The sequence below is a fragment of the Lactuca saligna genome, chromosome 9, assembly GCF_052625555.1.
Source record: "Lactuca saligna cultivar CGN05327 chromosome 9, ASM5262555v1, whole genome shotgun sequence".
Taxonomy (NCBI): Eukaryota; Viridiplantae; Streptophyta; class Magnoliopsida; order Asterales; family Asteraceae; genus Lactuca; species Lactuca saligna.
The window spans coordinates 92,334,257-92,345,634 of record NC_136425.1 but is presented as its reverse complement, the minus strand read 5'-3'; positions in this window follow the sequence as shown (position 1 = coordinate 92,345,634).

Here is an 11,378-nt window from a genome sequence, read left to right as displayed (position 1 = left end):
CTTGATCGACCCGAATATAATGGGGGTCGACTCAAGGATACCTTTGGTGATCTCAAATGCGATGAACTCGCGCAGCCTCTCATCTACTGGCTCGGAACCTGGTCCCGAACCCGATCCCTCTCTTGAACTGCCAACTGCTGGCCTCGGGCGTAGTACCACCATTATGAAATACAAATAAATAACAACTGTTAGCGATATTGTTACCCCTGGAGGGATCCCATCCACTACAAGTTCCCTGGTCTTATCTTAGCCTTCCTCGGTTCGGGTACGGATCCTCTGCTTTCAGCAGTACGGGCCCATACTACCTTCCACATCTATCTGTACCTTCCCCAAAGACCGCCTCGACTCAACCAGGTCCCTTCCACTACCATTGATCACTGCTACTCTTTATCCTAGGCTTACCCTGGGAAACCTCTGACTCCACCCAACCCAGTCCTCAGCTGCTGAAGGCCTCTAGGGTGATGCCAATTAACTATTACCTGAATACAATCACATGTGGTGAGGCTCGGATAATCCTTCGAGTAAGGGACTCATCTCTACAACGGTTAGGACTCAAACAAGAGCTATGCAATAGAGTCAAATCCAACACTCTGACATTATTCAACCCTGATCACATGTGACTTTAACGTATTCACCTAACAGTTAACTCCATCACTTCAAAGCCCACATAGCACAAAGCAAACAACATTTGGACATAAGGAAAACAATCTCAAGCAAATTTATCCTCGCAAAGAGAAGTGAACTAGCATACAATGCTAAACTCGTACTATCAGGAATAACCTAAACAGGCTACCTTACTGTTGTCTACTCGACTCTAGCATGCAACTCTTTCATATATTGATGCACATAAAGCAGGCACATAAGGCATCACTCCCATATCCTTAGTCCTATTCTAGCATGCTGTTCTACAGAAACTGATAAACATAAATAAACTTGTATGGGTACATTGGGGAATACTTACTTCAGCTCGACCGGTCGCGCACATCACACACTTTGTTCTTTCATAAAACCCTTTACTTAGCCTTTTAGAAAACATTTTCTCTTTCCAAAATCTTTTAATCCCACGATATGAGTTCAAACAACCCCGAAGGTGTGTCCGAATCCCTCAAACCAGGGCTCTGATACCAACTTGTAACACCCCAAAATATGAGCCAAAAATTTCATTTTTGAAAACATATTTTTACCAAAACATTCGAATTAAAACATTTACTGATCATAGTATTTTAATAAGATATTGCATGTCTGGAAAACATTTCAATAAACATAATAATGTCAGAATACAAATCCTCAGGAAGTTCTCATGATGCGGAATACAAAGCATGTGTGTGATGGGTCGCTACCGTGCCAGCTCCTTCCCCTTCGAAGAAGAGGTACCTGAAACCAAAACTGAAAACTGTAAGCACGAAGCTTAGTGAGTTCCCCCAACCTACCACATACCATACAATCACATAACATGCATGTATCGTCAGGCATATCTGGGTGCCCGACCTACCCCTTCGGTCCTCTCGACCGGATACTATATAGCATAACTGGGAGCTTGCCTCCCCTTCGGTCCTCTCGACCGGATACTGACTAGCATATCTGGGTGCTGGTCTCCCCTTCGATCCTCTCGACTGGATACTGACTAGCATATCTGGGTGCTGGTCTCCCCCTTCGGTCCTCTCGACCGGATATTGGGGACTCTTTCACCCCCTGCTACTACCACATAACACATATATCTCGTAATCTATCTAGCATGGTTGGGCATGACCGCCCCTTCAGCCCTATCGACCGGTAATCTGAGGACTATCTCCCCCTACTGTTACTAGCACATAGCAGCATATCATACGAACACATAAACATATCACAGGTAGCAGCAACCTTAGATGAATATCACATAGAAAATCATCCATCACACAACTCCTACTGGTGGGCCGACATTGTGGCCATAGACCCACCACTACTGGAAGGTAACTCACCTCGATGTAACTGTTGATCTGTGTGGGAATTAACTATCTGCTGCTACTCCGAAAATCCTCCGGCTATAATTCCCACAAAACACTCAATCAATCACTGCTAACTAACCCTTGGGGTAAAATGACCATTTTACCCTTGACCAAGTCATAAGTCAAGGTCAGAGTCAACTTTCAGTTGACTCGACTCGCCGAGTCTCTATCCAATCCATTGACCTGTATCCCGTCTCTACTCGTCGAGTTAGGCATTGACTTGACGATTTCTCCTTCTAAATTGATGTCCAAGTCCTTCATCCTACTCGCCGAGTTGTATGAACAACTCGCCGAGTTCATCTTCATCCGAAGAACACTTTATGCTGTGACTCGCCGAGTTGTATGAACAACTCGTCGAGTCTATTCTTGATTTAAGAAGATTGTCTTGAACTCGCCGAGTCATGGCAATGAATCGCCGAGTTACTTTATGAGTGAGTCTGGCTTCCAACTCACTGAGTCGTACCCTATGACTCACTACTCCAACTTGCAGACACAAAAGGGAACAACCCTGGGACTAACGACCCGACTCGCCGAGTCGGCCACATGCAAAAACCATACACGCGATTTTGCTTGGATCCAGCTCATTCCATTCATAGATCTGGGTTCTTAGGGCCTGGTTTACACGTAAAGTTTCCAAGTTTACGTGTAGAAATGCATATAATGGGGATTAGGGGCGAAATAATGGCTAAGAAGGTAGATCTAGGACATTCCAGCAATTTACTCCCATAAAGGTTATAGATCTGAGCTTCTGGAGCTCAAACAAGAGTAGTTCTAGTGGATACTCAACCTATTATGAATTCTACTTCATGCACAAGCTTGGAAAAGGTTCAAGAAGAGATCAAAAGGTGCTCTAATGGGGTTTTAAGCATGCAAACAGAATACAATAGAGATATACCTCAAAGAACTCTGAAACAGCACCAGGATATCTGGTCACCTTGTCCTCTTCTTGCTCCACTCTCCTTCTTCTTCCTAAAACCTCAAGGAATCACTCTAATCCCTTCAATCTCACAAGAAACGAGTTAGGGTTTGATGTAGGGCGCTCTGAGGGTGAAAGGGGGCGAGCTTGGGTCGCACAAGCTAGCTTAAATAGGGGGCAAACCCCTGGAATTAGGGTTTCATCAAACAGCGATGACTCGCCGAGTCCAGAATATGGACTCGTTGAGTCGCCAACTTAAGCGTGCCCCCGGACCGCATCCCTACTCGGCGAGTCGGACCTACAACTCGCCGAGTCCAAGGCTAAAATGACAGTTACTTAGATAAATTTTTATGTACCAGGAACCAGGTGCTATAATAAAAAATTAGGGCATTAGTGGGCCTTTAGTGGGCCATTAGTGGACTTAGAAAGATTAGATGGAATTGGACCTTGGATATGGTCCAAATTAGAGTAGGGGTAAAATGTGCATTTTACCCATAGAAAGATTCTTAGTTTTCTAACTAAGAATTTATGTATAGAGTTAGTCGGGGAGTCATAGAAGTAGCCAGCAGAGATTGCTCACGCACAAGTACAACAACCAGTTTGAGAGTTAAGTTCTCTTCTAGTAGAAACGGGTCTAAGGCCACAGTGCTGGCATGTTTAGTTGTTAGTAGTTCCGGACTACGGTCTGATGTCGGGGCAGTCCCGAGAAGAGTATATGTATGCTTGATGTCTTTGTAATTCATGCATGTTATGTGTTCCGGGGCTATGTCCGATGTCGGGTAAGCCTGATGCATGTTAGCTTATATGTTATGTGTTATGTGTTTCGGGCTTTGGTCCGATGTTGGGGTAAGCCCGATGTATGTTATATTCTTATGTTATATGTTTATGATATATATTATTTTGTGTATATGTCGGGGTAAGCCCGATGTCGTGGTGAGCCCGAAGCTAGATGTGGTTTGTTGTCGGGTGAGCTCGATGTTGGGCAGGAATCCGATGTAGAGTAATTCAATGTCGGGTTCATCCCGATGCGGCTGGGCGGCATCCCAAAGTTTATGTTACATGTTAAATGTTATGTGTATGGTATGTGGTAGTTTGGGGGAACTCACTAAGCTTCGTGCTTACAGATTTCAGTTTGGTTTCAGGTACTTCAGCTAGCAAAGGGAAGGGATCGGGATGATCGCATGGCACACACCACAACTTACTAGCCTGGGAGATTTACTCTGATATTTGATATGAGATTTTGATATGTTAACATATATTACAATATTTTGAGATACATAGTTTATGATTTTATATGATGATGATCATATTTATGGTTTTATTAATAAATTAAGAACAAAAATTTTGAACCGTATTTTTTGGATGTTTCAACGCTACACAACATTTCCTTCAGCTTTTGGAGAGTTGTTTCATGTTGGTCTCCCCAATCAAATTTTACTTTTTTTCGGTTAATATTCTAAGGGGTTTGGCTATGCGAGATAAATTTTCTATTAATCTCCGATAATATCCAACCATTCCTAAAATGTGAGGCACCTTTGTAGGCATCTTGGCCGCTTCCCAATTCTTTAGCACTTCGATCATAGAAGGGTCAACATGAATTCCTCTGATTCTTACCGCATGCCTAAGAAAGTGTACTTCTCATATCCAAAATTGGTACTTAGAGAATTTTTCATACAACCTCTCTTTCCTTAAAAGATATAGGATCACTCGAAGGTGTTGCCCATGCTCTTCCTTGGTGCGTGAGTATACCAGAATATCATTGATGAATACAAACACGAATTTATACAAGTAGGGCTTGCATACTTGGTTCATAAGATCCATACAGATAGTTGGGGAATTGGTCAATTCGAAGGGCATGACCAAGAACTCATAATGCCCATAGCGCATCCTGAAAGTAGTCTTTAGAATGTCCTCTTCCACGACTTGAAGTTAATGATATCCCGATCTCAGTTCAATCTTATAGAAGTAACTGGATCCTTACAATTGATTGAAGAGATCATCTATGCGGGGTAGTGGATATATATTCTTAATTGTCAACTTATTTAGCTCCATATACTCAATGCACACTCGAAAAGATCTGTCCTTCTCAAAAATTAGAATAGGTGCTCCCCAAGGAGAAAAGTTTGGTCTAATGAAACCCTTGTCAAGAAGTTCTTGCAGTTAGCTGGAAAGGTCTTGCATCAAGGGTGCCAATATATAAGGAGACTTTGCTACTAGGACAACTCCTGGAACTAGATTGATTTGAAACTCTACTTGCCGAGCTAGTGGCAGACGTGCTAAATCCTCAGGGAATACATTTAGGATCTGACACACCTGAGGTACTTCCTAGATCTTGTTCTACTTATCATCTTTTCTATCGACAATATGAGCTAACAAGTCAAAATACTTTTTCTGCAAGTATTTTTTTAGCCTACATGTAGGAGATGATCCGAAGATTTGTACCAGGTTTGTCACCGTAGATGATTAAGGGTTCTCCATTTGGTAGGGGTACACGTAAGGCTTTCTCGAAGCATAGCACCATGATGTGGTTAGAGGATAACCAGTTCATACCGATGATGATGTTGAAACTTCCAATAACCATTGACATAAGGTCGATGAGAAAGGTATGGTTATATAACGTTAAGGCATAATTCCTAAGTACTTCCCTTGCACTACCTACTTGTTCGTTATCCATTTCTACCCTATATGCTTCCCTAAGTTTACTAGATGGGTGATCTAACAACTTCCTAAATTTGGTGGTAGTATAGCTTCTATCGACGGTGGTATCAAAAAGTATATTTTGCATATAAATTGTTGATTAGGAACATACCCATCACTACCGTTGGATCACTGGCATCCTCTTTTTCTCCTATAAAAAATGCTTTGCTTCTAGCATTACTCCCCTAACCTTTCAACTTTCGAAAATCCCTCCTAATATGTCCAATCTCCTTACATTCATAGCACACTCGACTATCTACTATTGCAGTACCTCAATTGGGCTGGGTTTTGCATCTATTGGCAAGATGACCTTTCTTGCTGCATTTGGTACATACCCAAGTGCTCCATTGTGATCAAACATGCACTCATTGCATCTACGGCTACTTCCAGAGGTAGTCCCTGTTGAGGGTGTTGAAACTGCAAACGCTTGAATAACTTCCCATTTCTTCTCTGTTGGTTGTCTAGCCTTCCCTTTTGAATCTTTTCCAAACTTCCTTTTTCTACCCTCCACCTTCAGAAGGTCAGCCTTCTGAACCATCGTTCCACAACGAGCCTCTTGATGGGTCAAACTAAAGGCTAGTCTCTTGGCGTTGTGGAAGGTAGTTGCTTTTGAGGCGGTGACTAAGCCTTGGATAGGCTGAGGAAAACCCAAATATACCTCTATATATTCTTATCTTCTGGTCTAACTATCCCGAGACATAGGGTGGCAAGGTCGTTAAAACGGCTCGTATAGGTGGCAACATCAGCTTCCTTCATCATGAGATTCCACAGCTCCTACTACAGCTTCTGCATCTCATCGTGTGGACAATATTTTGCTGGTTACCGGTTGAAAGATACTGAAAGGGAGGTTAACTCCTGGTTACTGGTTGAAAGATACCGAAGGGGAGGTTAGCTCCGGGTTACCAGTTAAAAGATACCGAAGGGGAGGTTAGCTCCCGGTTACCGGTTGATTGATACGGAAGGGGAGGTTAGCTCCCGGTTATCAGTTGAAAGATACCGAAGGGAATGTTAGTTCCCAGTTACCGGTTGAAAGATGCTGATGGGGAGTCCAGCTCCCAGTTATCCCAGACAGACATCGGTTGAAAGATACCGAGGGATAGGCATTATGTTGTATGTGGTATGATGTGGGAACTCACTAAGCTTTGTGCTTACAGTTTTCATTTTTGGTTTCAGGTACCTCTTCATCGAAGGCAAAGGAGTCGGCACGGTAGCGGTGCATCGCACACACATGATTTCCGCATTTTGAGATCCAATGGATTGTACTCTGATATTATTACTATTGATGATATGATTTTTGATAAATGCGATTATGTTTTATGGATTTTTATGATGTTGATGATGTTTTTCAATAAACGGTTTTATAAGTAACATAATTAAAAACAAATTTTTTGGTCTTGACAATTGAGATGTTACAAGTTGGTATCAGAGCCTTGGTTTGAGGGATTTGAATACACCTTCGGGGGTGTCTGGACTCAAACCGAGGGCTTGAAAGTTTTTTAAAAGAAAAATAATTTTTCTAAAAGTTAAAGTAAAGAGTTTTGAGAAAGAACAAAGTGTGTGATACGTGCGACCGGCCGAGCTCAAGTAAGTTTTCCCCAAGATACCCATACATTTTATGTTATGATATGATATGAATATGAGAACTGCATACTAGAATAGCGCTAAGGATCTAGGAAAGATGCTTTTTATGCCTATTGTATGTATATGTGAACTGTATGCTACAATAGGGCTAAGGATCTAGGAAGATGCATGATATGTCTGTTGTATGATCTTCTTAAGCTACATGATAGTACCGAGTAGTCAGTGATATGATAGCTTGGATAGGATATGTTTGGTTTGGGGTTACTCAATGCCCGAATGATGCTTGCTCTATGCTATTAGGAGTTCTAGTTATCTTTAATTAACTAGTAAACGAATATGTTAAGTTACATATTATGAGGACTAAATAATTTCAGAAGGTTAGGAATTAATTATAATATATATAACAAGTATTTTGTTTCTATTATTTTAGTGAAATCATATAATTACATATTGTATGCTCAAAGATATGATATTACGCAAGAAAGCAACAAAAAAATGATAAAAGTCACAATGAATTAACATGGTTCAATCGATATGAATATGATAACTATCATATTAATTGATTGTTCTAAAAGTGATTATGTTGGAATCCCTAATTACAAGTATTTATAATAATAAACTCAAACAAGTATACAGGTTTTAGCTCATATACAAGTAAATCTTGAGTAATTAAACATATCAATACCATAGGAGGGATGAGGGGGCAGATGTCATATACATATACCATGAAATAACGTTAGAAAATGTTCGAATTTATCCTTTGGTGAGTTTTATGTCAAATTCATAATTGGGCATTGCGCCACATAGGCGCTGACTTGGGGATTACTCATCTTTTACTAGCATTCGTCTGAGGCTACCATGAGTGGAGGTCCCTCCACGTGTGAAATGCTTACGTGGAGGGTCTCTCCACGTGTGAACACCGCTCCTGGATTCAGTGGGTTGGTCGTGGCGTGGCTCCCAGGATGGACGAAGAAGCGGACATTCATTGGCCCATTAATTTTGACCGTTGGGGTTATTAAATAAAAAAAAAACCATTTTCCTTTAATTTACTTTCTCTATCTATATATACATCCACTTATACACAATTTTTTTTTAAAACAACCATACAAATTCTCTCAAATCAAACATACAAATTCAACAAAAAATGGATAGGGAAAAACTAACAACGATGTTGACTGCCTGTGTGATTTTACATAACATGATAATAGAAGAAAAGGGCAGAGCTATTTGTTTATATATCGGAAACGATATACTTAACCCACCTGCAGTAATACAAATTGGCAACCCAGCATACTTCTCTAGGGTTTTGGAAATACACAATCGTGAAGCACATCACAATCTACGACACGATTTGACCGATCACATATGGGGGAGACAACTCTAAGGGGGAAATGACGATGAAGACGAAGATGATGAGGGCGGTGATTATGACGAGCATACTTCTCTAGGGTTTTACAACGTTAACACTTTCTTTATATAAATTATATATATATATATATATATATATATATATATATATATATATATATATATATATATATATATATATATATATATATATATATATATATATATATATATGGTAATTAGAAATATATTAGTTTGCTCTCTTAAAAAAAATTAGTGAATTAATTATCTCCATTAATTTGTAATTTGGAACTACACTTCATTCTAAAGACACAAAGGAAGAAGTAGACATACGAGTGGTTAAAGGAATAAGCATATAATAGTTTGACTAACTACACAAAATGTAAAATACTTGAGAAACAAAAATTAAAGCGCATAACAATATGTTCACGGAAAGAAATCTCCTTTCATGACTAGTGTCAATATTAATAGCTGGCTACGAGAAGTAACTCACTAACTCTTTTATCTAAAGACATCACCATTCATGTTTGCGACTACAACGAACGTTTCCTTGATAGGAAAGCAGGAACCAGATCAGCCCTACACCAAAGATCAGCAATAGCAACGATTTCAACGACACCTTCTCTTCCTCCTTCTCCTCCTCCTCCCCATAGAAGACTCTAATGTCTTCAACATGATTTGCCATCTTTTGCTATCAACTTGTTGTTTGATTTCCTGCAACAGAGAATTCAGAATTGATATAAAGAAAAGAGTGAGAGTTATAGTGGAGCAATGACCATTGTGTTATGTTTTTGATTAACTAGTACCCTATAAATAATAATGGAGTACGTTCATCAAAACATCGTTTGAATATAGACAAAAATTCAATGACAAACGAAAGGTTGATTCTGATTCTAGAGAGAAACGAAGACCAAATAATCCACAGAATTGTGATCCATTTGTTAAGGAGGTTTTAGAAAGAACAGAAAACAAACAATTCAAGAGCAAAGAAGTTTTTACCTAATAAGAATGAACGAGTGAGTTCTTTCAATTTCGTGAGCAGTCGTGAGGGTTACAAACAATTTGAGGGGTGGAGTGGATTTTATTACCATATGGTTTAGGAAATTAAAGAAACTGCATCTCTTATGATTTTTAACAAAATATCGAAATTCATAAAAATTCAAATCCTATGGAAACTCTCATTGGTTTGTATATCGAAGAAAATCGTTTCCTTGTGAAATTAAAATCAACAATTTTTGGACGGAAAAGGTTTCCAAATTCAAATTCTCTAATTTTCAAAATATGCCCTTCTACTTTTGTTTTCTGTCAAGTTGACAACAAACAATTTATTTTATTTATTGTTTTTCTTTGGAAAAATGACTTATGAGGGTAAGTAACTATCGTTATTGTTTTCGTTTGGTCACTTTTTTTTGTACTCTATTTACCATTGAACTTGTTTTTGATGTTCCCAAATACCATTGTAACTTGCTATTGAAGGTTTCTGGTGACTTCATCACCTCCGATGACTTTCCGGCGAGCCTCCGACAAACATGAGGGGTCATTTTCTAGATCTTGATTTTTTCTTCAAATGTTCGATTTTTCTTCTTGATTTTCTAGATCTAAAAATTGATTCGAGTTCAATAGATGAACCTTGAAATGAAGTTGAAACCTTGAAAGAGGGTTTCGTTTTGGTTTTGTCTTCCATGGATGAACCTTCATCAACTTCGAGTTCAAGTTGTTCAATCAACTTCCATGGCAGCTTCAACATCTTTGAGAATCGAAGGTACACAAAAAAGAGAATCGAAACCAGCCCCCCACCGATTTCCAGATTTTCAATCCATAAACAAGATACACAAACCTAGGGTTTTCAATTTTCAGAAATCGTTCTAGGGTTTCAGAAGTTGTTCTTCAGCTTTAATTTCCAGATTTTCGATTAGTAACCCACCGATTTCGTGTATGTTTATAGAAATTGTTCTTCAACTTTGATTTTTGCTGGAATGGAGGTCGATCTGATGTTGTAATGATATTCAGATTCTTGTAGATATGAAAAAACAAGTTTAAGGCATTCATAGTGTCCTTCGCCGGAAAACTCATCAAATCGCCAAAAAATTCATACATCCGCCGGAAATTCATACAGTCACCGGAAAATTCAACTTAACCGGCTAAACCTACAATACCCGGTCATAATGGCTTTTGTGAACACCTAAAACAAGTTTAATGGTTTAAAAAAAAAAAGTAACCAAATGAAAACAATGATGATAGTTAATTACCCTTATAAGTCATTTTCCCTTTTTCTTTCTCTTTATTCTAGTGTTATGTATGTGTACAAGTAGCATGATGCCGGGGTATAAGCGATACAAATTAACACACTGATATTTTTCACACCGATGTTTTTTACGTCTCGTTAGTTTATGGAAAAATTTCACACTGATATTTTTCAACAGTTATCTAATATTTTAAACAAATTAACACACAAAATTCTTATTTAATTAACATAAAATAATAAATTATCGTGTAAAATTATATTATCGAGACTTTTCTGTTAAAAAAATTATAACTTTATTATACACTACGACAAAATAATAAGATTTTTCAAACAAATATCAATGTATATTTGGATCTATATTATGGACGGTTGCATATGTTTAAATTAAAAAAAAAAATGTAACCTTGCATTTGAGAAGCCCCCAAGCAGGTTCGTGTTTTTGCTCGTCAAACATTTTTATCTTTACTATATAATCTTTGTCTTTACTATATAATAAAGCATATTTAACTTTTCTTGAATATTAATACGTACAACTCAAATAACACATATTACCATCATTATATACAAAATGCAAGGAAAGAAAACG